This window comes from Pteronotus mesoamericanus, unplaced genomic scaffold, assembly GCF_021234165.1.
Source record: "Pteronotus mesoamericanus isolate MK-2021 breed Mesoamerican mustached bat unplaced genomic scaffold, CSHL_Meso_final contig_2, whole genome shotgun sequence".
NCBI lineage: Eukaryota > Metazoa > Chordata > Mammalia > Chiroptera > Mormoopidae > Pteronotus > Pteronotus mesoamericanus.
Window position 1 is genome coordinate 10,818,397 of NW_026555084.1, and position 27,093 is coordinate 10,845,489.

At 43.3% G+C, this 27,093-nt stretch overlaps 1 protein-coding gene across 1 annotated transcript in view; it reads right to left on the reverse strand.

Moving 5' to 3' along the window:
• The window catches only part of SGCD (sarcoglycan delta), a 339,305-nt gene that overhangs the window by 47,998 nt on the left and 264,214 nt on the right, over positions 1-27,093 (reverse strand). The gene's annotated exons all lie outside the window — the stretch shown is intronic.

Here is a 27,093-nt window from a genome sequence, read left to right on the forward strand (position 1 = left end):
AACAATAACTTTTACTCTTGTGCACCAACTGTCACAACTAAGCAGATGGCTTTCGTATCTGAGCCGCGTTCCCAAAGTTTAACGGCTTGCATCTACGTCTCCATTTAAAAAACTTGCCAGCACATAACCTCAAGCTCATCTTTTGCCAACACCTTTTTATCTCCCCTGAGCAATCTCTCTCTCTCCCCCTTTTTTTTTGTCTTAATTTTCTAGAAAAAGTTCCAGTTGCAAGGCTTGTATGTTTAGAGTTACCTTTTAGATTTCCCTCCTTTATCTGCAGCTGTATTTATGGAGTGGCTCTATTCTATATTCTTCATATACTCTTTCTCATTCATCACTCCTCCTGCCTCTAGTCCTGCTGCTGTTTTAGCATCATCTTTTTTGTTTTAATTGAAACTTTTAAATAATAACACCAAAATGGTGTGCTGATTAAAAGTGAGGACTCAGGCCAGGCTGTCAGGGTTTGAATCTAAGCTCTACCCTCAGCTCTGTGACCTTAGGCAAGTTACCTAACCTCCTTCTTCCTTGTTCCTTCACCCCACACAGTCCTTACTCCACAGGGCACAATATGAGGATTACAAAGAATTAAACTGTGTAAAATATTTAAGACAATGCTTGGCAGACAGGAAGTTTTTAATATGCGTTCAATCACAACTGTCTTTTCAGAAACATAAAAATTGTGTTTTGAAAATGATAACAGCTGTTTCACATGACAAAAGGGATGATAATCTTTACTAAGATATCACAAAGAACTCCAAACAAGATGCCAAACTCCACATCCTGTCCGCTTCTCTAGGTTCTCGTAAATAACAGTCGATGTCTGGCGCCCCTATCAGACAGTTCTGGATATCTGGACAAACGAAGACTTTCACTGGTGACTATTTCCAATGCTTAAGACACAGAATTGATCTGAATTATCTCTTATTTTAAAGTTTGAATCGTCTTCCCACCATACTCCTTGCCTCCTGCTTTTCTCTTCAGAATCTCCCCTGCCTGTCATGTGAGAGAATCCTTTCTCAAAACAGCTCTCAGAACTTCAACCAACTGACCAAAGAGGGAGTAAATCCCACCTCTTCAGTCTGCGCAGGGGAGTCTTCCATGAGCCTGCCTCTTGCACCATTTCAATGTCATTCTTGCTTCTGTGGTCCAGGGACTCTGCTGCACACTTCCCTCTCCTTGGCGGTGCCCATTTCACCATCGTTCACGACCAACTCAAACCCCACCTTCCCTGCAACTTTGTGCACACATTTCCTTGCCTCTCCTGAGCTGAATATGTTGTTTGTCCTTCATATTTATTTCTTGTATGGTTATGGTTCTTTCTAGACAACATCTTCCTTTAGTACAGGGGCCAAAATTTCAAGAGTTTTGGGAATTTCATAATGCCTTGCATGTAGAAGGCTATCGATAAATGCATGTCACTGTGTCCCAAGGAAGTCTAAGGAGAGCTATCCAGCTGACATTTTAAAAACATTTTATACTTGGAATAATTTAGATTTATAGGAAAGTTATAAAGATAGCACAAATAATTGTATTTTTCACCCAGCTTCCCCTAATATCAACATCTTACATAATCATGGTATATTTGTCAAGACTGAGAAATTAACATTGGTACAATATAACTTACTAACCATAGGTTTTCTTTGGATTTCACCATTTTCTCCCTATATCCTTTTTCTATTCAGGATCCAATGTACCTTGCATTCAGTGATTTGTTCTGAGGTCTAAATGAACGTGTTACGTGAGTGTGCTATAGAGGAAAGCATGTGGAATTGGGGAATAGAAAATACAGGTTTGAGTTACTTTTTGAAGCACCACAGGCGTGATTTTGAGAAGGGACAGATTCTGAGCCTCAGCGTCTCTGTCCACAGAGAGCTGCGGTAGACCCTGGCGGGTTGTTTGCTGCCCAGTGTCCGTTTCTCTTTCCTCACAAGCACCCTACTTACCTTCTGGGATATTCCTCTCAGTAAGAACAGGCCACTGGAGCTGTAACCTGGGGCCTACTGTTCTTGAGGCAAGGGAATGGCCTGGAAGCCAGGCTAGGACGACCCTGCCCGCCTGCCTGGAGCATGACCCCTGAGCGGCAGGGCAAGAAGGTGGAGGTCGGGGTCCATCCCCGCGGTGGCTTCCCGGCCGGTTGCACTCTTCTGGCTCCCAGCGTTTTTGTTTCCTGGACTTCTGAAGCCATCTTCGTTCTGTCTTGTCTCCTTGCCTCCTGTTCCAGCCTCCTATTGTTTTTGGAAGGTTCTTGACATTCTTTGAAAGAAAATCCTCTTTTGGGTAATTAAGTCCGAATGTGTTTCTCTTGTTCACCATCAAAGAACCCTAAGTACGAGGACGGTTAGAGTAGCTGCTGCTTTTGATGTAAAGATCAAATAAATTGATATCTATGAAAATCCATTATAAACAGTACTACCATGAATATCCTAGTTGATAAATCCACTTAGATTACATCCATTACGTCACTCTTATATTCAATGATTTAAATTCCAAATATTTATATATGCCAGCCACTATGCTAAAAATAGCGAATATTCCAAAATAACTATCAAGGCAATTAATTCAAGGCTGAAATGTTCTGCAATTCTTCCTCTTCTGCAGGGAGATGGTGGTATCTGTGTGTGTGTGTGTGTGTGTGTGTGTGTGTGTTGGCGGAACGGGAAGGTTTGCGTGTGTGTGTTGGGGGAACTGGGAAGGGCTGTGTGTGTGTGTTGGGGGAACTGGGAAGGGCTGGGAGGGATGGCAGCAGAATTTCCCATGCTCCCTGTAGTGCTTAAGCCTTTCTCTTCTGGTCACAAATGTGCTCAAGTGTGTATGTGGGCACTGGTTCTGTAATGATGGCGGTCATCATCTCCTCTCCCTCCGCCAGCCAGCACCTGGTGATCAGTGTCGGACAAGCAGGGCCGACAGTCATGGGCACTGAGTGGGTGGTACATTCCTCATGTGCTGCTACCGGCCTGGAGTTCCTACCTGCACAACTTGTCAGCAAAGAGCAATTTATGACACAAGGTGGTGCCGAGCAAAGGAGGGCCAGGGAGTGGAAGTGTGATGTATTTTCCCGGCTGAGGCTGCCTATTTTACCAGACATGCTATCGGCTGTCTTCTTCAATGTGTGTGGGTCCATTCAAAATTGAGAAAGAGTCTCCGATAGCTATTTAGTGCTGTGGCAGAATGTCAGCATGAGTTGAATTTTCTACCACCCACAAACAGCTCATCTCCCCCTTTCTCTTTGTTCTGTTTCATGATTCTTGCTAAATGGTTTTTGAAGAGGAAAAGAAAACATGGAAGGAAAAGATGGGGAGCAAGGAATGTTTGTTCCACTTGAAAGCGTATCTTTTAAATTCCGCTGATTTCCAGATCGCTGCAGTCCAGATCTGAGACCACTTCCGACGCCTCCAGACCCCTCCTGCTGGGTGGGAGGGGCGCGTCAAGGGGTTGGCGTCATGTGAAGCGCTATCACTGCCCGGCTTATTTTTCAGGACTTCGGTCTCCGTGTTCCTCAGTCTCTGGCCTGTCCTGCCTTTTTTGTTCATCGTTCTCACTTGGTCACAATGTATGTCCCTCTACGCCCGTCCCTCCCCTGTGCGTCAGGCAGGTTCCCGAGTCGGCCGCATTGTCTGCTGAGGCCTGAGCGTATCCGGAGCTGCTGATTGCAACGCAGGTGCCGCTGATGGACAGTCACTGCGCAGGGAGCCATCTGGAGACGGGGATATCTTTGGAAAAGGGACTGCCCCGGAGGGGATCAGACACGTTAATAAATCACAGCCACGGCTGTTAAATCCTGACAGAAGCTCACAATGAGAAGGAGACATGGTCGGATTTAAGAAGTGGCCCTGGAAAGTCCTCAAGATCCAATTAGCAGCTTTGACTTTGCCCATAGAATTCTCTAAAGCAGTGCTGATCAGAGATGCAAGCAGAAGATGCCCAATTACTCAAAGGAGCTACTCAGACTAGTCACCTCAAAGCACCGAGATCAAATCACTTGATGGATCTTAAGCAAATTTAATAATCAGCCACAACTTTGTTCCTTGGACTCTCATAAACCTGTTACTGGCTAGATGATCATTGTACCAAGTATTGCGGCTGTTCTGTGCTCAGCAGAGATCCTGCTCTAGGATGAAGACAGGTGGGCGCCCATGATGTGTAAGACACTAACCTGCCTAGAGAGACTATCCGTCAGGGTTCTACTGCTAAACGAGGCAGTGTCTGTGCTGATCATACAGCAACCTTGGCTTCTATCAGGACTGGAGAGCAAATGGGGAAAAAGGTGGGAGAACGATGCCTCACAGATTACCGAAGTCCTGACATTCTCTGGGTACATGACCTGTGGAGTCTGCGAGAAGAGCTGACCCCATGGAGGACAGCCTGGCCTAGGGGTCTTTTGATTTAGACACATCTAAGCTCAAATAGCAGCTGCGCCATTTACTTACAGCATGACCTTGGATTAATACATTCCTCACCGTCTCCAGGCCTCTGTTTCCTTATCAATGAAATGGGGATAAAAATAATATCACCTCATAGGATTGTTTTGAAGATTAAATGTATGTAAAGTATCCTGCACAGTGCTCAGTATGTAGTAGTCACTATTTTTAGTAATTTGTGGAAGAGTAATATTCTTCCCAAAGTGTTTTTCATCCACTTAGAAGACAGAGTATGATAGTCAAGCCCCATGGCATAAAAGAACATCAGCCCAGCTTGATTTCACTTTAGTAAATGTTTGTTAAGTTGCTTCTGTGGATACTGGTTTCTGCCAAGACACTACAGTAAATGACAATATCCCCGTTGTCTTCCCGACTGTACAATAAACTTGTTGACAAGGCAGGCGTGCACGAAGAAAACTTAGGAAGGGTTCCAAGGCGGCAGAAAAGCAAGCTGGAGGTTCTGTGGATACCGAAATTCCTAGGAGCTAAAAAGCAAAGCGAAAAGCTCTTCCCGAGGATACCGATGGCCCTTTCCACCCATCTCCAACCATCCCACAGAAGGCTTCCTCAGATGTCTGGGAAACTGCTAGGGCATCCTATACAACGATATGCCTTCCAGTTCCTACAATTCCAGTTCCTACAGGGGAGCAGCATAAGGAACAAAGAGGATTCTGGGACAAAATTGAATAACACCAATAACTTTCTAGCTCATAACCATCTGTCTCATTTTCTTCCCTATTATCTTCCATCTCTTCATTTTCATGGCCTTTCACACCTCACAGGTGTGAGTCTAACTTGTTCTGGTAATAGCTGCCTTTGGCCAAGTAGCCCACGGGAGTTTCTGTTCGGCCAACTTTCTCCCCTCTGACGTGCCAGAGCAGTCACCTCCCTTCTAGCACTCATTTCCTTTCGGCCTCCACTCTTTGATATGGCTTTTTAAAATTCCACTTGTAGGGTTTGGCCATGTCTATTCCATTAAGAAAATTTTTTTTTTTCCTTCTCAGCTTCTGTAACTGAACTCCTTTGTCAGCTCCTTTTCTTCCTACTAGTCCCTAAATGTATGGGTTTTTTTGCTCTTTGTTCTTCCCTTGTCTCTGAAGATGTCATCCACTGCAACCTTGTTTTCCTGATCTATGGCTTAACTAGGTATTTTTATTCATCTGGTTCTCTGTTACTTCAAAGAAAACAAACAACTGAAATTATTCAGCTTTAAGCCGTAATCTTCCTATTACTCTAGCAACATTCCCATGATTTTTTATGTCTTAGAGTGCTGTTACCCACTCAATAAATGCTGACTGATATATGTACTAGAGGCTGGTTACTATGAATGGGTCATGAACAGTTCTTTCTCCCCCAAACTACTAGGAAGAAAGAAGCATCTAAACATACAAACAGTACAGAGGAATAATTTCTATCATTGTGTTAAAGACTGAAACCAGTTTAAGAGATGCTTACAGGAGGAGATGATGCCTAAACTCAGACCCCCCAAAGGAGGAGCAATTATGTCAAAAGGATATGGAAGTCTTCCAGGCAGAGGATTATTCAAAGATCAAGAGGGGAGAGAAAGATTTGAGAATCTGGAAATAATGCACCATACTTGGAGTCCATTGTGCAGGAGAGCAAGACAGGGGTTAGGGCATAAAAGGCTATTTAGTCCCCCCCAAAAGTGTTTATGACCATGACCACATGGAGGTCTACGGTGTTATGCTTACTTCGTTATCACCACATTCTTCATCATCCTTACCCACCTTTCCCCCGACAATGCCATCACTCTATTTTTTTGTGCTAAGCCTTTATGGTCTGAACTCTAGTGTAGTCCATAAAAAACTCTAACTAGTCCATAGTTTGGCAGTTCATAACGTTTTACCTGGGAATTTACCCATCCATCCATCCATCCATCCATCCATCCATCCATCCATCCATCCATCCAATGTATGTCAATGACTTGCATGCCTGCTTGGTAACACATGGAAGTAAACAAAACAGAATTTGTTCCTGGATTATGAATCTTATAGCTTCTTGCAGGAAACAATCAACTAGTAAACAAGTGAGTTATAATTTGCTACAGTGTTGTTTTTGCAGTTTAGTCTCATCTTTCTGATTGAAGAGTTTATGTTTGATTGTGAGACCAAAGTTCTTGAATTAGAATAATTTTTTTATGATGTTAAATGTCTCTTTGCATTGGCACTTTGTTTTACGAAACTTGTTCGAGACCTTATGAGATGAATCTATTATGATTTTTCTAATAAGGCAAGTGAGCACCAAGAGGTTAGGTGACTTGTTGAAGATCACATGACTGGGGGGGGCAGAGTCCCCTAACTTAGGTCTCTGTGAGTCCAAAGATCAGAGTACTGTGTAGGTGCTCAGATGCTTCAAAGTGCTGGCTTTGTCATTCTTGTTAATTAAATTCTCAAGGAAGTGTTTTTTTATTTTTGTTTTTGGTTTTTTTTTTTGGCTGAGTAAAGATATTTAGACCTATGTCAGGCACAATGACGGGTATGAGGTTCTACAATCCAGCAAAATATAATTGTGTGTACAGGGTTACCCATATCCTCTCTTAGGGTTAATCATACCACCTGGCTTTGAATTATTCCCATTAGTTTACCTGTCAGTCAACAAGTATTTACTGAATAACTACTATGTGTTATGCACTGTTAGTCACTGGGAATAACAAAGAAAGCTGCATTACCTTTATGATGCTTCTGGTTCATTGGGGATACAAACATAAATAAAATATGCCTAGAAGTGAATGTACAATGGAAAATGGAAGTAAATGCTATGGAGGAGAAATGTGGGGGCTGGAAGAGCTTAGGATGGAGCCTGAGAAAGTGATGCTTCAGCTCAGTATAGAATTTAATTAGGCAAAAGGGAGGGAACCTATGAAGTCTTCGATGGAAAGGTCTGTTCACAAGCTCACGCAGCTTATCAGCTCAGTGCAACATTACAGAATGAACGATCCCACGTTCAGCTGTTTCCACAGTCTAGCACGGTTCCCTTGTTAGAGCTAAATATCGGTTCCTTGAAGATGTGTGCCTGGCTGCCACTCAGCTATCTCCACTCCCTGCTGTTAAGAGAAACAAGACTTTCCCTTCCATATTTTAACACAGGCTTCAGCACGTACCTCCTGCACTGAAATGTGTTAACTATTTTAATATCTTTTGCCTTCTTAGGGATCCTAAGTTAAACTTCCCATGGAAACGTGTGCTGGAAGGAGGACCTATGGGGAAGGGAAAGGCTGGCACCAGCTTTGCTAACTATCCCATTCATCTGCCTGCCGTGTGTGTGTGCACACGCACACGTGTGTCTGTACCCTGGCTGTGTATATTGGGACCCTCAGTGCTCATACTGCTCCCAAAGTCATTGCTGAGGGTTCCTAAGGGTAAAACTAAGCTTCCTCCGGTCCTGACCCCTAATACCCTGGGGCCACGGAGAACCGAGTTCCTGCTGGCCAAATGATGGCCTCAGTCTCTCTTTGCAGCTGGATAGGCTAGTTTCTCCCTGCGTTTCCAATTAGTTTTCTGCCCAGTATTTTAGTATTTGTTGTCCATATTACACTGTTTTCTTTATTTTGTTCACTGTATTGAACTCTAAATTGGCTGTTGGATAGTGTGAAGATGCTGCATTTTTGGCAGAAGCCGAGGTTTTTGCATATGTGCAGTTTTATTTGGAAGAAGAGGAGTAAAGCTAAAGCCAATGGTTCTGTTGGTTCATTTTTTACTATTTAAGCATGAATGTTTTCTAAAGAATCCCTTTCTTGCTACTTTCCCATGTTAGAAGCTACTTCTGACACCTTCTAATATGTATTTTATTTATTTTAGAACTTTCCAAGTGCCTGTCACATCCTATGAGGGGGACTCTACAAATGTACTTTTGTTTTTATACCAATATGGCATGGCACCACATCATCTATCTTTTTGTTTTTTAAGTCAAGCTGATATTCTACGTTATCTTTTCTCTTTTTAAAATGATATATCCTTGAATGAGTCAGCAACGTGTGTCACATTTAATCCCCCATAACTGAAGTCCTGGGAAGTGTACCAGATAGAAAATGCACCTCACTTTCACTCTTTTTATATGTACTTCAAGCAGGTTTTCATTAAATCCAGTGGCAGGGAACATGTTATTTTAGCTACAGTGAACTCCTTCATTACGCAAGCCCTCAATTAAATAAAAGCCTGCTGGGATTATATTTTCACCTTCATCACAGCATTTGCTTTGGCTACTTTGAGGCAATCCATTTTCAGGTGGACAGCTTAGAACCAGAATATTTTTCATCAGTAATGCCAAATTGAGAATACATCAAGAACAAGGATAACTGTCAAAACATATTAAAAAGTCACTGTAGTGATTAATGTGATAATGCTTCCTGTATTTTGTGATTGTTTGCTCTCCCCATTATGTAGATTAAAATCCAAATTTACTGGCATGGGATTCAAGGCGTTCCACCATCCCATCCCTCACGTACGCCTTCAGCATGCTCTCCTCCTGCTCTCTGTCCCAAATGTTCTGTTGATGCTAGCATCACAGTTTCTATTTCATTTTGAAGAAGGTGACTGTTACATTTCTGCAATAACAGACGGGGCACCGCATTATCATCACACTTCTGACACGGCACACGTGCACGTCCAGGCTCTGCCAAGTGCCGCCATCTCTCCTGCTGGGCTGTGCTCTTCTTTTTTCTTTTTCTAGTGAATTGCTACCCATCTTCGAGACCCAGCACATGCCTTTTCACCTGTGTTGCCTCAGTACCTTTTACCTAGGCCTGTTATGTGTTTACTAGGCGAGGTATTCATTGAGGTGGGGACTATGGTTTATTTATCTCTGAATTCGAATATTTAAGCTATCTGAAGATATGCTTCCTTAGCTGAGTGAATAAAGAACAAGACTCTACAACACTAGGAGCCTTGTGGAACCCAGAAAGTGCATTTCAACTGGATTTTTAAAATGGAATTAGTATCCCCAGTTTGCTATTCAAAGAACAAAATTGCAGAGGGGGTAAGTGGCAGAATTAGGACTGGACAGTCAGACCCTAATGTCAAGATTCTCATAGTCATGATACCAGGTTGACGTATGAGTGGAATAGAAATTATGAATTAAATGTTGTAAGAGGTCACCTAGTATCAAAAAGATCACAGGCCTGGAAATAAGGAGTCTCAGTGCTGACCACCCAAGTCACTCTCTCTTTCTGGGCCTGGGCCCCCTATTACAACATGACGGGATTGGACCAGGCCATATCCAGGGACCATTAGCACCTTCACCTCTCGTGGATGCTCCTCTGCCAATGGCTGCTTCCTCGGTGCCTCCTGCAGAAAGCTCACGAGGTAGACACCAGCTGCCAAACTGAACAACCCAAACGCCAGTTAAAACAGTTATAGCATGATTTAAAGAAAAACTCTTAATGCTTCCTCCAGAATTTATCTTAGGAAAGACGTCCTCTTTGTTTAGGAAAATATTTCGATATGTGTAGCTTGAGGGAAAGACAAAACCCTAAGGGCATGCATGGGTCTGCAGGAACCTCAGTTACTAAGAAGCTAACAAACTAAAATGCCTCAGAAAGAATCCAGATATCTGGGGGCCAGGAGTAGAAAGGGAAGAGAGAAGAAAGATGGGAAGACTGTGAGAGAAGACAGAAGGACTGGGTAAGGTGGCCTGGAGACTTGTTGGAACAAAAATACTCGCTATTGAATCAGAGCCTGCTGTTCTTTCTCACAACTATAGTAAAATCTTTTGTGCACACCAGAGCCTGTATGAGTCGTCTATTTGTATGTGATCCAAACTGTAATCACTGTGCAGTTACACAGGCAGGAGGGCGAGATGCTCTTTTGGGAGAGAGCATGACTTGCATGGCTGTGCAGGTCCTGCATTGTTCAAGGGTGACGTGTGCATGTGCGTGTGTGTGTCTGTGTAGGGGCAATTCAAATCCTAGGCATCACAGATTTGTGCATTTATAATTCTCCAGTACATAGCAATAACTTTCTTGCTCGAAAAAAATCACATTATGACAATTCCCTGATAAATGGAAGTTAAGTGACCTGAGGAAGGGAAATCTTTTTCTTTCTAATTGAATTTATACGGGTGACACCAAATAAACCACACACGTTTCCAATGTGCAACTCAGTAAAACATCATCATCTGCACACTGCACGGCACGCCCATCACGCCCACACTCGAGGTCTCTCTCTGTGCCCGTCTACCCCCCCTTTGCCTGCCTCCGCCTACCCGCACCCCCTTTCCCTCTGGCTGTTTCCACACTGGTGTCTGTGCGTATGTTTTGTGTTTATATATGCTTTTTGCTTAATCCCTTCCCCTTCTTTCATTCAGCCCCTCAGCCCCCTTCCCACTGACAGCTGCCACACTCCCAGGTATCCACGCCTCCCTTTCTATTTTTGTCAGTTTATTTCATTCATTAGATTCTACATAGGAGATGTGCACAAAAGTGATATATTTAGTCTCGTGGTGGTGCTCAGTCTTACACTGAATATGTTTACAGAATAGATGTCCGAAATTAGAGGTGCTCGTGAAACTAGAGGGAGGATCTAAGGATGTCACCTTTTGCCCCATCTGTCAGAGTTTTGCACCAATCATGCTCAGGAAGATATCAGGGGACAGCATAATCTCAGCTGACATCCAAGTAACATATTGACAAAGCAGTAATAGATACATCAACAGAAGTCTACGTGATGCTACTTTCTCCGCTGGTCTTTCCACTGCTCCCTAATACATGCTCAGACCTGCTTGAACTTGCACATGAGTAAGAGCTAGAATAAAAATTGGCGTGCTCAACATGGCACCGGCATGCCACAGAATTTTCCAGGGGAGTCATCAAGGCTGTAACAAGGAAGGGGTGGGCTGCCCAGCTGTGGAAGATACCCCCGTATCCTTCTCACCTCCACCCCGTCCCCGACCATCGCAATGTGAGCACGGCATACAGCGTTCGCTGTGTGTGTCTTTGGCACCGGGAGGACAGAGACAGAATACTCAATCGCTTGCATACACTTCCCTTTTATTGCTTGGTTTATAAGCGATCGTATCACCCCATACAAACTGTAATTTCCCCTTTGTTACCTTTGCTTCCTTCAGACAAACATGATTCACTGGAGAAATAATCATGAACCATTACCTGTGAGGTAACGGCCGCCTGCGCGGTCGAGGCGGGGGCTGCTCAGGCTGGAGGCTTAGTGTGGCGTTAAGGAAGGCAAGGGGAAGTCCACTCCAAGGATGTGAGTGCCCTGCAGTCTGCTGTTCACTCTTTCATAGCCCTATCTGAAGCCTCTGATGATACTTTTTTTGGGTGGGGCACAGCAGTTTATAGAATCTGAGCTATTATAAGGTTGACTGTAAACAATGATCAAGTAACAGTTATTCTGAGAACTCTGTTTCCCCCCTTGGCTGCCCCTTGGGCTCACTGGTCATGCTCTAAAGAGTCTAAACAATACCAGTATCTAGGTCACAACTCGGGAGAGTCTGATTTAATTGTTCTGGGATGAGGATGGGGAGTCAGATTATTTATGAACTCCTCAGGTTGAGAATCACTGGCTTAGAGTTTACAACCCCGTAAGGGAGACAAAACAATAAGCAAGTGAACGAATGAATAGTAATTGCATGACACAAAGGGCTACGAAGACCGGTGTTTCATGCTTTTTGGGTAGCTCTAACAAATCCCTTTTCTGAGATACGGTCCAAGGATTAGTAGACTGTGACTGAAAAGTAAATTTTGTTGATCTGTGTTTCCCTGCCTTTTTTCCCCAAGGTGTGGCTGTGTTTGTAGCAACACATCTCCCTTGTGGCAGATTTTCAGTGAGGCAATGGCTGGAAATCTGAACTTTGGGCTTTTCTTGCTATGTTCTCGAGTTACTTTTCCAGACTTTCTAAATCAATGCAACAGAGGGCATAGGAAATGCAATATGAACACGGAAATTCCTTTCCCCTTCCAGCTGAGAGCAGATTCCTTTCGCGTGGTGGGATGGTTTAGCTGGAAGAATGTAAGCTGAAGTCAGGCAAAGTGAGTTTTCCCCTGGCTCCTTCCCCATCTTTGTAAAGTCCCTGAACCTCCCTGAGTCCCTGTTTGCTCATCTGTAAAATGGAAATGATTCCTGGGCTTTCTCCCAGGGGAGCTTCTCCTGATGTGGGGGGTAAATGAGAGAACCACACAAAGGAGGCGGGCTGGTGCCAGGCGCGGTGTGTGCTCCATGCCTGCTGACCACTGCGCCTGAGCAGCCCAAGCCTCTCTGCTAGAAAAGGAATTCCATGAGGGCAGAGGTGACCTCTGACCTGTTCGTCAACTGTATCCCCAGCACGTATGTCAGACACATAGCAGGCATGTGGATATCTGTGAAAGGAACGGATTCATTTGGGTAACATTTCTGTGTCTAGCCTGGAAGGTCCAACGAGAACCCTAGGCAGCTGAAATGTCCAGATTCTGGTGGCAAATGTCATCCCAAAGACTTCCGGATGGGTTCAACTTGTGAAGCAGCACTCCGAGGCTGCTCTGCACTGTCCTACCTTACAGGCTGTGTCCTCGGGTCTTACTATGTTCTTTTAGTTGGAACGGGGGAGCGTTAGTATACCAGAGGGTGAGCACTGCGTAGCTTGTCTTGAGGCCCCAGATGGAAGACCTTGACCTGGCTTTCCCTGCTTCCCCTCAGAGCCTGTGGAGACAGCATTTCGACCTGTGCGCTACCCACCCACTAGACCTCCTTAGTGGTGTCAGGTCAAGTGACACCAGCCCTTAAAAAATTCCTGTTGGGGTTTGCTTTCTCATGGCCCTGGGGGTATCTAACTAACTGTTATTACCAAAGGCGATTAATTTTATTCGGAAAACTGCAGAAGACCCTACATCGTGCAAGTTAATTTGGCAGGAAGCACGAGTTCAATGGCAGCAACTCATGGTTATGAGATAAAAATCCCTCCACGCCACGTGAAAAACAGGTACCCGCTGTGGCCTTCGGGGGGAAGGAAACTCCAAAACTCCTAAGGGTACTTCTAACAGAGGATCAGAAACTTGACAGATACATGTTAAAAAGAAAAGGGGGGGAGGGGGCGCGTGTCTGGGATGATACAAAAATGCCAATGTGAAGTATTTTTAAAAACCAGCCTCATCTGAGTTTAAAGTAGGAGTCGACTTTCCTGCTAGGGTTGAGGAGAGCAAGTGACTCCCTACAGCAGCCAGCCACTGGGATGCAAGGCCCCACTGGTTTCTGGGGTTTTCTGCGGAGTCTGGTTCTCCTGGGAGGTTCACAGAGCCCCGCCTTCCTCCTGTGAGTGGCGGCAAGAGCCAGGAGGGAGGCTATTTTGGTCACTATAGCAGTAGAGTTGGTGGATTGTTAAGCATTTAATACTTAAATGCTATACTTTTCCTTTTCTAAAAAAAAGCTTTCACCTCCATCTCTCATGATACTGCAGTTCAGAAAAAGTTCAAAAGCTCTTTACAGCAGAAGCGCTTAAAACACCGATCTTTTCGTTCATAACCACAATGATTAACTGCTTCATCTCTTCTGTGCGGTGTGTAAGTCCCTCTGTTCTTCTCTGCTTAGGACGCACTATCCGCTCTCATGCCTTCATGTAGATGACAAAGGCCTTTGCTGTAGAGCGTTTCAAAAGCCGGGTTAAAGCTCATTTTTAATATTGGGCCAATTCATTAGTCCACAGCTTGTTTTATCATCGTCTTGATTATACTGACTTGTACAAAACAGGCCATTAACCTGTGGCTGACCATTACTATGAGAAACATGATAGGGCAAAACCACCCAATCACCAGGACAGGTTCCTTGGCCATAGCCAAGAATCTGTTGCTTCAGCAACAGAGGCCCCGCATGAATGTGGAAGCCGTAAGTTCTAGGTAACGTCTGAAGTATAATAGTTCCTATACGTCATGTTATTTAGTTCTCACAAGTCCTGAGACTGGTGCTGTTCTTACCACCCTGTTTACAAGTGGGGAATGGAGACAGAAAGAGGGTTTTTAAAACCTTGCCTGAGCCACACCCTAGCAGGTGGTGAAACGAGGGTCCTGGGTCTGGCCGTCGGACCAAGAGCTCCGCTCCTACCCTTCACTCGGGCTGCGGCCAGGGCCTGAGACTCTGTCCCACGTGCCGAAACCTCAGGATCTTGCGGAGTCTCAGCAAAGACAGGCCCTTTTCCTTCTGCCCAACAGAGAGGTGTCGCACAGCAACCCTTGGTCTCCTCACTTGTACAAGGGGAACAGAGTCAATCCCTCTTGTCCCACTTGAGAGAGGACTGGAAAGAGTGCTTGCAAAAAATACGCTGACATTTATAAAGCACTGTACGAATTTGAATTATTTTCCAAACACCCACAGTACAAAGAAAAATGAAAAAGAATCAATCAATGCTCGTCACAGATCTGTTTTTCAACTCTGCAGTGAATACAGCTTTTTCAAGGAATTTAAACTTAATGAGGGGTCCCTGGTAAGAAGACTGTTATCTGCACGCAGTCCTTTGAAGTCTGAGCCTCAGAATCTTCATATTAGAGTGAATCTGAGAAGTTGTTTAGTTAAAAATCTTCCCTCTTTCTAATGTGTGGCACATTTCTACAATAGTTTTGAAATGACAGTCCCCTTTACGATGAGTCTCAGTGACAGAAAGCTTGTGACTATCAAGGGAGATAATTTACCACTTCGGATGATTAGAAACAGCTTACTTATGTTACACTATCTCACTTTTAGTTCTCCACCCTCACTCTTTTGCCATACTAGGTAAGGAGAATAAAGAGAAAAGTTCTCTTTTTGTAAGAATATCACACCTTGCACAAAGAGAGGGGAGTTGCACAGTTACATGTTCACTTAACTTGGTCATCGCATGGCCCAAGCTATGGGATTGTTTTGTGACAGGAGGCACAACCCTCCATGTGTCATTCCTTAAGAACTGACTTCTAGGTTTGGAAGGAGCCACCAATGTGTCCTATTGTAACAGTGCCTCAGGCGCCACCGAGAGGGGGTGTGCCCAATCCATTATGGTTGTGTGTCTTGCAAATGGTCCTCAAAGTGCAGCCCAGACATTTGCAGGGGCAAGCGATCCAAAGTTCAGCACCTCCTGTTCTCCATTGTCATCCCACCCAGCATGCACATGTTCTACAATACATCGGCAATCAAAGACTAAAAGACATTTTCTTCATTTCCCAAAGCACTTTCCATGAGGACTCCAGGGAGAACCATAAACTAATAGATGGATGCATCATGTTAAAAAGGGTGTCAACATTTTCCTTTAATCAGTACACAGTCGATATTCTCCATCATGAAAAACTAATGAGTTCCTCAATTCCTCTCCTCAGATGTCACTGCAAAAATCTATCGAAAGAATGTCATCTGTACTTAATGAAGGGACAAGCATTGTAATTAACTTTTAAGCTATTTCTTCAGCATGAAGCTGCTGCTAAGTGTGAAATGGCTATAATTCATATTTTTAAGACCTTGTATTTATTAGCATCTATTTTCTATTCAAGGTTAGGGATATGGCACATGGTTGTTAAAGAATTCAAATTCCTCTGGTCTTTGTTATTCCAGGCTGAGTGTGCCTGAGCTCAGATGCCAAGCAAGGAAAATTGTCATTAATGAATCAGGGGGTATTTTTGAAAAAAATCCAAAAAACCTGGAAACTCATCTTCCTTTGTGAATAGAATATTATGATGAAATGTGTAGGAGGGTAAAAGGGGACTTGGCATTCCTCTGTGAATTACAGTGGCAGAGAAAATGAACAGGGGCCATAGGCTAGAGGTTCCAAGTAAGGCGCTGCTCCGTTGAAGAGCGCTAGTGCGCGCCCAGGACTGGAGGAGAAAGAGGCCCACAGTTTGGAGACTGCTTGTAAGAGAAAGACTAATGAATGATTCTTTTTGCAAATGACTGAGCACGGATAGAAAATAAAAGACATGAGATTAATAAGTGTTTAGACAAAATTAGGGACTGCAGGAGACTTTGATAGCTTTCCTTTATAAACAAGCATGAAGAAGGTAGTTATTCTTTTTCCCGCCACTTTTGTGGGGAGCAGAATTTGTAATGATCTTTCGAACCCAAACCCCTTTGTGGGCAATGATGACTGTAGAAGACACCTAGCCAGTGAATCCAAAAATGAAGTGTAGGGGTTATGTGTGTTTGTAGCAGGCAGACCATAATGAACCTAGTGGATAGGCCAAAAGGATTTTCTTAGGAAGTCAAGTTCAAGCTGAGAGGTGAACATAAATAGGATTATGCAGAAAGAGAGTAGAGAAGAATGTTTCAAGAAAAGGGTCTAAGTGAAGGCCCTAAGTGAATTCTAGAGGAAACCAAGAAAAGACAGAAAGGTTGAAGCCTAGAAAATGAGGAGAGAAGACTTTTGATTCAATAGTGAACTGCACAACACACGTCTACCTCTGCTCCTGAAGCTCTAGTGCAATGACTGTAAGTAAACGAAGAAAGGACACAAACCCACAGGGATTGAGAGAGAGAGAGAGAGAGAGAGAGAGAGAGAGAGCGCGCGCGCGCGAGAGAGAGAAGCAGCAAGAGTGGAAGATGTTGACAGAGCATTGGAAATTAAAAAGAAAACAACAAAAAGTAACTTCATTAGCAGATGACATAAAACTGAATGCTAAGAGCCTAGGGGTTTGGTGAAGATCAAACCCCAAAAGTTAATTTAAACTGCAGAACCCTGGCCAGGTACAGGGGTGGGGCCACCAGGCATGTGTGTGGTCTGGAGTGTCTGGTGGGGTTGAACTTAAGAAGACCGGTAGAGGTTTCCATGGGGCATTGTCAGACTCCTAGATGGTTTCTCCACTGTATATACCCAGGTGATCAGGACACCCTCACTGTTAGGAACTAAATGTTGTGCCACCCAATTCATATCTTGAGATCCTAACCACAGAAGTGATGGTATTAGGAAGTAGGCCCTTAAGAGGTGATTAGGTCACAAGGGTGGGGCCCTCATGAATGGGATTAGTGCCCTTATAAAAGGGACCCCAGAGAGCTTCCTTTCCCCTTCTATCACTTCAGGACACAATGAGAATAGCTGTCTATGAACCAGAAGTGTGCTCTCAGCAGACACTGAATCTGCCAGTGCCTTAGACTTCCCAGTCTCTAGAACTAGGACAAATAAATTCCTGTTGTTTGTAAGCCACCTAGTCTATGGTATTCCATTAGAGCAGCCCAAATGGACTAAGATACAGCATGGAAGACTTGAACTTCAGGCTCTGTGACAGGACTGCTGAGGGTAGCAGTGCTATACTGAAAACAGGGAATTAGGTGAAAATCTGCAAATTAAGAATGAGACCTCATAGGCCCTGCTTGAACAGACTGGTCACAAAATTCACCCCAAACAAGGGATCAAGGCTCCTCTCTAGGGAAATTGACCAGTCCAAGAAAACAGACCTCCAGATTCAGGCCTTTAGGGTCACCCACCTAAAAATCCCAGCCTGATAACTCTAACTGGAAGCCTACCCCTCATCAAACTCTATTCATGGGAACAAAACTGTCCCAGATTCTTAGCACTCAGCTCTTAAAAATGAATTAGACCTTCATGTATCTCCAACCATTTGCAAAACTCCCAGTCAAAAACCCTGAGATCTGAATTAAAAAAAATAGGGAGAGAACAGAAGAAATTGGAAAAGATCTAAAAGTGAAGAGAGGATAATACATCTGTGAACTTAATGCAGGGTGCCGGAGAAGGGGACCGCCACCGAATAAAGAATGCTTGGAGGTTGAAATATGAAAGTAGGAGTTAAAAGTTGAATGGCAGGAATGAAAAACAGACAGCAGGTCATAGAGAGAAACAAAAATAAGGAAAGGTTGGAAGGAGTGAAAAGAGTAACAGGGGATGGGAGGCCGGGGCCACCACGCAGAACCAGATCGCAGCTTGAAGGTTTCGGCCAAGGGCTTTTGTTTGGAAGTTTGATCTTCGAGTCAGTGGGAGCCACTGAAGAACAGCAAACAGGGAGTGACAGGGAGCCTGGCTTGGCCAGGAAATCAGGGAAGGTCATTGAGTTCTCTCTGATATTTGACAGTCTCATTCTTGTTTATATCATACCCTAACAAACGATGGAGAATTCTGGATCAAGGGGAAAAAAAAATATATGCACTGGCTGATTTTTAAAAAAGGAGCACTTCTAGTTCTCAACTTGTTTCAGGTAAAGACTGTTGTCAGCTTGTTCCTCTCAACTCCCATTCCTCTTAGTTTTGAAAAGGTTATAATTGGAATAAAACAGGCATGGCTTGGAGCCAGGATCATGAAAGATGTAATTAAGGAAGATTTTCTATCTAGACTCCCAGCAGGGCCATCCCACTGAGGGGGGAAGGGGGTGGGGGATTTAAAAGCAATTGTGTGTTTTTTCAAGAATAATATAACAATCTACCTCACGCATTTTACATAATAAATGGCAGCTGCTGACATTTCAATAAAGATATAAACGATAATAAAGCTACAGTGCTCTGTTTTGAGGCAGAAGGTGGCCTCAACTCAGGAATTTCAAAAAACAGACACACTTGCCCGTTCTACTCCGAAGGAGTGGGAGGGCTAGCACTTACTTCTTATGTCACATTTGATTTGATAACATGAATAAATGCGATGTTATTACCACCACTCCCCTGTATGGTTTTATCTCTTGAATGACTTTTTCTTTCACATTTTAGAATCTTCTGTTAAAAAATTTAATCTAAAGGATAACATTTTAAAATAAAAGCCACTTGTCTTAGATGACAATAATAATGTGTCCCATTGTCTCTCTCAAATTCAGATGGAAATGGTTGGCTCTTAAGGGACAACCAGTTCCCTCCTGCCCATGGCTGATGCCTGTGGCTTTCGTAGATAGTGTAGGCATGATTGTTTTCATTTAAATAACATTTTATTCATCCCAATATATCAAAGTATTATCACAACCTACGGTCAATATAAAAGTGAAGAAAATAATTTACAGTTTTTTCTACCAGGTTTTGAAATCAGGTATATATTTTGGAGGGAGTCTTGTGGACTGTTTTGATTAGTAAGGCATTTCCCCCAGAGCTCGCTGTTTTAAGAGATTAAAAATCCAGAACCACTTTTGGGGAGTATGTTTAAAGCGTCTGACCTGGACTACAGTTCCAACCAACGCTGGCTCGACACGAAGAGAAGTGAACATCACTAGTGGCAGGGGCCTGGTGACGGATTCCGGAAGTGCCTTTTCCTTTTGATCACACTCAGTGGTCTTTACAAGACACAGAGAGAAAGGCTGACAGCCTTCGAAGCTTGGCAAAGTCACTGAGATACTTTGTGACTGGCATACTCCCCTGTTTTGCAGGCTGGCCAATTTATAAACCATGCTCATCCATGAAAGCAAATGGCATTTTTTTATGGTTCTTACCTTAGTTTTTCTCTCAAACGTATCCTTATGGACTGTTGGAGAAAAGTAAATGTATTCTATTCTGCTCTCTTCTCTGTGACCAAAAAGTTTCAGTTTCCTCTTTAGGATGAAGAGCCTCCATTTCCCTCTTCCTCTTTAGCATATCATTATGGATATGGCGGGAAGGGACTTTCATGACTTCACAGTGACAGGAACAAAGAAAGTCGAGATTCCATAGATGTTCAAGTTGGCATCAGAGTAGCAACCCACGGTGAGTGAGTTCTGGTTGGGTCTCTCTGCGCTCACTCGGCCGAGTCAGGTCTCACAGGGGCTGGTGGACGCGGAGCTCTGGGCACGTCTCCCACCCCCATCCCCAAACGGGACCGTCTGCAGTGGGGCCCTCAGCCCTGCCCAGGAGCCTGCCCGTCTGCACTGTCAGCCACACGACACAACACCATGTAGATGCCTCTGAAACTCCTCCCTTCCCCCACCATCCTCCAGGAGCTGAGGGAGATTCAGGGGTGCTGACCCAGGCCCTCTTTGTCTCTCCAGAGGCACGACAACCCAGGGGGCTGTGAGACGCCCTGTGAGTTGGCTTCCGAGAGCCCCAAATGAAAATGCACGATGTCTTCTGCTTTCGACTTTCCTTAAAACCTATCCAATTCATTTCTTTCCTCCGTGACTCAGAGGAAAAAAAGCCCATAAGGGCATGTCTTTCACAACCTGCCTTCCCTACATTTCCCATGTTCTTCTTCCCACAGTTCACTAGAGACCAAATAGTTGGGTTTTCAACTTCCTCTGCCTGTATTAACGGGCCTTTCTGCACCCTAGCCTCACAGGTCTCCACCAGGCTATCCGCCGTCTGTCCTTCCCAGGCCCCTAACAGCAGAACTGTAACATCGGGAGGGTGTGAACACAGGACACATGAGTTTAATATTTAAAATATAATCTCAATTGCATTTGTAAAAGTAAGAGCTTTTGATAAATAAAGCAAAGGGAAAGATGGAAGTACTATCTATGTACTACTAAATTAAGAACCACAGAAAAGGGCCCCCTAGGGAAAATTTGGAGATAAGGGAAAAAAAAGAAAATATGAAGATAAATTCAATCTGTAGTACTGATACTAACGGGAAAAAAGGGGAGAATGACAGCATTTTGGAAGACAGGAGGAAAGGAAAGAGGAAGAAAAGAGACAAATATATGACTGGTTTTGGAAAATGGGCTTTCAAATAGGACAGCCTTAAGATCAAGTGGACCTCATTAAGCACTGGCCTGTGGCTTCCAGATCTTCATTTTTTTCCCCCTGGGTGGGCAAAAAAATGCCTGTGGAATGTGGGATAAAGTGTTGCAGGCGCTAGCATCTTTGGCTAAATGGAGGCAAAATGATATGTTAATATAATTAAATGTATTCAATATATAGGCTGTGTTTATTCTAAGGTTATGTCTTCTCTACTCTGTTGAAATATATTTTCTTTTATACACAGTGCTATTAATAGCAGATGAAAGTACACAATAGTTTATTTTTTGTCTGTAATTGAAAAACGATGATTGGTTTCCATTATTTCACAGGAACTTTTATGGGTTGAAGAAAAAACAACAACTCTGGAAACTCCTGCCTGAGCCTGTGAGTCCCCGCGCAGAGCTGTGGGCCCCTCCTCCCAGGAGCGAACATCTGTGGGATGAACATTCGCTGGGCTTTTTCCATGTTCTAGACACTAGGGCTAGGGCAGCTTAAGGGCACTTGCCCAAGTTCATCAAGCAGGGAGGCCCGGGGGCCAAATTCAAACCCAGCACAGGGCGCCGTCAGAGCGACTCTATTTGGTGACCCTCTTAAGTAACTGCGCTATTATTTGGCCCGCTGTACATTTTCACCTCTCCTTTGAATCGCGCCAGTATTCATGCCGCGTGATCTAATAATTCTGAATCCTATACATGTAGAACAAAACTAAACCACTTAGTCTAAGTATGTTAAAGAGGGGAAGAAGGGAGGAGAGAGGAGATAAAGAAAATGACAATGTTTAAAAGAGAGGAAATTTAAAAATTTCTTCCACAGTTACATTGTCCCATATACCATGTAAGAAGCTCAATACATAGCTTTTCCCCATCTCCCCATTTCTCTCTCCCTATGTTTCTGTCTATGTCTCTCTCTCTCCATGTATGTGCATGTGTATGCATTTGTGTGTGTACATTGGTTTTTTTGATCAGGCAGTTGATCCAATATTTTTTCGATCGTGAGTTCTGCAGAGGACAAGAAAGAGGGGCAGAACTACCAAGGCTCTAACTGGTTGAACCCTGAAGGTTTGACAGACTGTTCTGGTCACATAAACTAATAAATCACAGAGAGTCAGTAAATATTTAGTTGGTTACAGACATTTTAAAATAAAAGAAAGAAATGCATTTTTGTCAGCTCATGGGAACCTCACTTAATCTTTATTTCCCTATGATATACACAGATTAAAATCTCACATATTCCCTAAGGGGTTCAGATTTGGTTTCTATCCATTAAAGAACATCCTACAGAATATTCAAGTGCCTACTGGGTGTAATAGATTTATCTTAGAATTCTTCAGTTTTATCATTAAAACCTTGGTAGTAGAATGGAGGAAAAACTAAACAGTAACAAAGAAATGCCTTATTTACTTGGGGCAATAGAATGGGTTTGATATCAGTGAATCTTTCAGCCCTGAATTATGTTATGTATTCAAATATGAAACTTGTAACACTTTTTAAAGTCTTTTGTGACCATATTTGAAATTGCCTCCACACAATCTATTAAAGAATACAATTGTCATAAGGAAATGATGCGCCCCCACCTTTGTAAATAACACAGTAACCTTGGCAGCTACGAGATTATTGCAGGGTATTAGCCCCTCCATGAAATGGCTCTAGAGAACCATGCTTTGTGAATTCTGAAGACTACCTCTTGGGTTTTATCTTTTCTTCTTGCAACTAAAATGTCACATCCTCTGGCCAGCCGTATTTAAATCTCTGAGGTAGATTTTGCCATTTCCTGTGTTTCCTCTGACTTGGTTCATACATCAATCCCAGGACTGAGCTTACTGCCTTATACTCTGAGGTTCTCTTCTGTCTTATTCTCCTTAACTATAAATTATTTGGGTACTCATTTATCTCTCCATCCTAAGTATTTATTTAGCACATGCCTTGACTCCTAATACACGTCAAAAAGTACTTGGTAAGCAGCAGCTGCTCTGACATTGAATGGAAAATCTGGTTACCACCCTGCTTGTCACTTTGTGTGGCGTAAGAGCACATCATCACAGCAGCTGATGACGAATTCTCTTTTAAAGACCTTTGGCTTCTTGCCCTGTTGTGGTTCCTTCAAAGCTTTTGGTTATAGTTAGAGAAACAGGGTTGGCTCTCCATCTAGGGTCTATATAACCTTCTCTTTCTTTACGTTTGCCCAGCATAGCTCTGGGAATAGGATTTCACAATCTATTCCCTGTTCCTCTAGGATCAGCATCCTACGAGGAATCTTCATGGTTGAAAAGAATCTTAAGAACCAGGTGGGCATTCAAAAGCAGCCTCTGTTTTTACAGAAAGTACATATGCAGAACTGAATGGCCCATTTCCTGTCGCAGATCATGCGCTGCCTGAGATCAGGGAGTTTTCCATATGTCTTTTTATGGATTCCAGGAAGAAAAATAGTAAATAAGAGAACACTTAAAATATTCACATTTTAAAATCATAAATTTATTAAAACCCAGTTTCTGTTCAAAACGAGTCCCCCCCCCCCCCCTTCCCCACCAAGGTACAGGCCTAGAGGCTGGTATATATTTGAGTATAGTGACTCTAGTGTGACATATCCTTATTTCAAAATAGCCCTGCCGAACAGTCAGCACACACTGTCCCAGATGAGTGCTGGGCGCAGACCTCGCAAACACCCTATTTGTCTGAAGAGAAACAACCGTCCTTTGTGATTTTCAGCTCAACCTTGGATTATTTACAAACATTTTAAGCAAACACTGCAGACATGGTAAGTACAGTAACTCTGAAAAAAACAGCCATAAACCAAAACTCCAGCAGAAAGAAGCTGTGAGTCTATCCCCTGAGAGCTGAGCTCTTTTAGGGAGAAATGCCAGAGGCTTAAAATTTGCTTCTCATTAACAAACAAGCAAACAGCAGCAGCAGCAGCAGCAGTAACAACAACAACAGGACAAAAAAAAAAAAAAAAAAAACCAAACAAAAATAACCAAAAAAACCAAACCCTCCAGCAGCCAAGACAGGGGTTTGAGGAAACAAAAGTTATTCCAACAGAGATTTCTGAAATGGATGCTAGCTTCTCATGTTTGATTGATTGGGGTAAGTGAGGGGCATATTAAATATTTAAGTTTTGCCTGTTTATTTTATAAGACAGTCTATGTATAAATAAGCTGTGGTCTGTTAATTCAATTTGTTTTTCATTAATAAGTAAGACAAAGAAAATTAAACTTATTAAAACATTAAAAACATTCCAATTTAACTGCATTGGGGGCTTTAAAGATCCATTAACTCACATCTCAACACATGACTTTTCTGTTAATCTTCTTGTATATTTTTTAATCTATAAGACATTAAGGTGATTGCATAAAGTAAGCTTTTCTAGGACTTCAATGTTAACTTCTTAGTTTTTATCAACTTATCATAGATGTGTAAGGTATTAACAGAGAATACCAGTTGAAAGGTGCATGGGAATATCTTTATGAATTTTGGAACTCTTCTTTTTAAAAAATTTTTTTTCAAAAAAATTTATCCACTTATTTTTAGAGAATGGGGAAGGGAGGGAAAAAGAGTGGGAAAGAAATATTGATGTGTGGTTGCTTCTCGCCTGCCTCCTACTGGGGACCTGGCCTGCAACCCAGGCCTGTGCCCTGACTGGGAATGGAACCGAGGACCCTTTGGTTTGCAGGCCAGCGCTCAATCCACTAAGATACACCAGCCAGGGCTGGAACTCCTCCTTAAGTCTAAATTTATTTAAAAATAAAAAGTAAAACAATATAAAGGAATTAGCTGTTTGGAGCAAGAAATGACCTGGCTGTTTACAGATGGCAGGGCTCTAGGTTAGTTCAAGGCCACGTGGTGGGTTTGCAGTAGGTCCTGACTCACAGCCCAGCGCTCCTTCCCCTCCATCCAGCTGCCACTGAGGAGCACCCGCTTCCACTTCCCCTGGACAGTTCCCTCAGTGCTACCTGGTGGCACAAGTCCAGGGACCTCCCGTAGGCGACTCTACTTCCCTCAGACCAGAAGACACACCAACATGAATGAGCTGGGTCAGTAACACTGATCCAACTGTCAAGCCAGAGGCCATGAGACTCAGTCACCAAGTTCATTACCTATTTACTCAATAGCCAAGGTCAATTCCAATCAATCACAGAGAGCACAATGTGGCACCATGACATGGCAAATGTGAAACATTCACAGATGCACTAATCTAGACCAATCAATCAACTGCATTTCATTATCCTTTTATTGGTCAGAGATTCTCCCACAACATGCCACTGAGAAAAAATTCCAGAAGAATGAAGGGGCTAAATGATCACATTCTAGTCTACTGACTCAGTTCAGGTTATGGAGCATCGCCACGATTAGAACAGGTGCAAACAAGAGGCCCATTTTAAAATTACCTATTAAAATCTTTAGATGCTTCCTATCAGAAAATTTTATTTCCATATAATTTTAGAATAAGCAATGAAAATGTAGCAATTACCGCAAGTCCCTATTTTGTTGCATGGACTTAGGAGCCTCACTCGTAGCTGTGGATGTTTAACTGAAGGTCCGTCCGGGGTTTCCCACAGGCTGTGTGCAGGGGGCTGGCAGTGTGTCCACAGCACCACGCGAGCGAGTGCCCTGCCCTGCGTTCGGAGGAAGGATCTCTGAAGGGGGCTCTTTCTCAGAGAGTTGCTTTGTGTTTCATGCGGGCTAGGTTTTTATTTAACAACAGAAAATTATTTTTTCTGTTCAAGTCACGTTAGCCAGCACTCATTGCTCTTATATTTCTCAAGCATTCCAGGTCACGGAGAACTCGTTACCGACTGCCTCCGCCACCCCCGCCAAAACAGTAAAAATAAATAAGGAGCCTGTCTTATATTTAGAGTTCAGCTTCTTTTAGTCAGCACTCATCTTTGGGCTGATCAGCACTAACTACTGACTAGTTCTTTTGTAAAAAATAAAATAATAACTTCGCTCCTGAGGAGGACTCTGAAAAGCGAGGGAGGCAGGCCACCGTGACTTGCCTGGAAAGAACTCTGACACCAGAGACACGAGGAGCCACTGAGCTCTCTGAGACGGAGTTCTCAGGGGCCTGAAACCCAGGTTTCCCTGGGTGCGTCTGCTTAGAAGATCCCAGTTTTAGTACCTGATAGGAAACATCACACCCTGCTGACAGATACTCAGGTAACTTCTGTGCATCTGGAAGCACTGATGAAAACAGTTATTTCAGTAAAATGTACAACTTTGCAGGGTGGTGTATAATCTAAAAAATACAGCCCACTGCATACGGGATTTTGCTAAGAAAAGGTTCTCATTCCCCACCAAGTCGTTTCTTCCTTTGGCCCAGTTTATTTCTCTACACTCACAAGGATTGGCAGGCTCTGCGAGAACGCGCTGAGCTGTGTAATGAGAGGAGAATGCCTTTTCCCCTTATGGTTTGTGCAGTACAAATACATTTGCTCATGGTTAGGTCTTTACAAAACAGTGATTCCCTGCTAGCTCTGATGACCTGCGATGGGTCCTAGCTAAAAGAACTAGGAGACATGAGGAAAGCCAGCATTCACTGAATTCTTCATGGCTACAAGGGTACAGTAAAAATTAAAAGCATGTTTGCATCATCATACCATTAGTTATATGTTTCTTTTTGGGGGCTGGAGACAGTCCTTTGGTGGCAAGGACGGTTTTTAGGCCATATCTCCATCTCTGTTTAACTGTCTGTCTGCATGTCTATTTTCCTTTTTTATTTTCCACAGTTGGTGGTGGTAAGCACAAAGCATCTCAGAGTGCTTTTCTGCTAAAGGCAGCACACGTACGGGTACCTGAAGATCACCAGTACAAGGATACTCACCGAGGTAGTTCTAATACCGTAACCATCCCAGGGAATGGGGGACTTGTTACACAGGAAAAAAATCTATATTGTATTTAGAGTTCAGCTCCTTTTAGACACCACTTTTCTTTGCGCTGATCAGCTCCTAATTGGACTCGTTCTCTAACTGGATGGGTTTTTGATACCACAAAATACAGCAAGAAACAAACAATGCAATAACATAAATCCTAGATCTTACAATTCCAAGGCGGACAACCTCTTCCTCCAAACCCTCAATTTTAAGTCCTCAGAGAAAATGTTCCCTTGGTTGCACCTTACCTTCATGTCCTTTCTAAACAGTTCATTACATG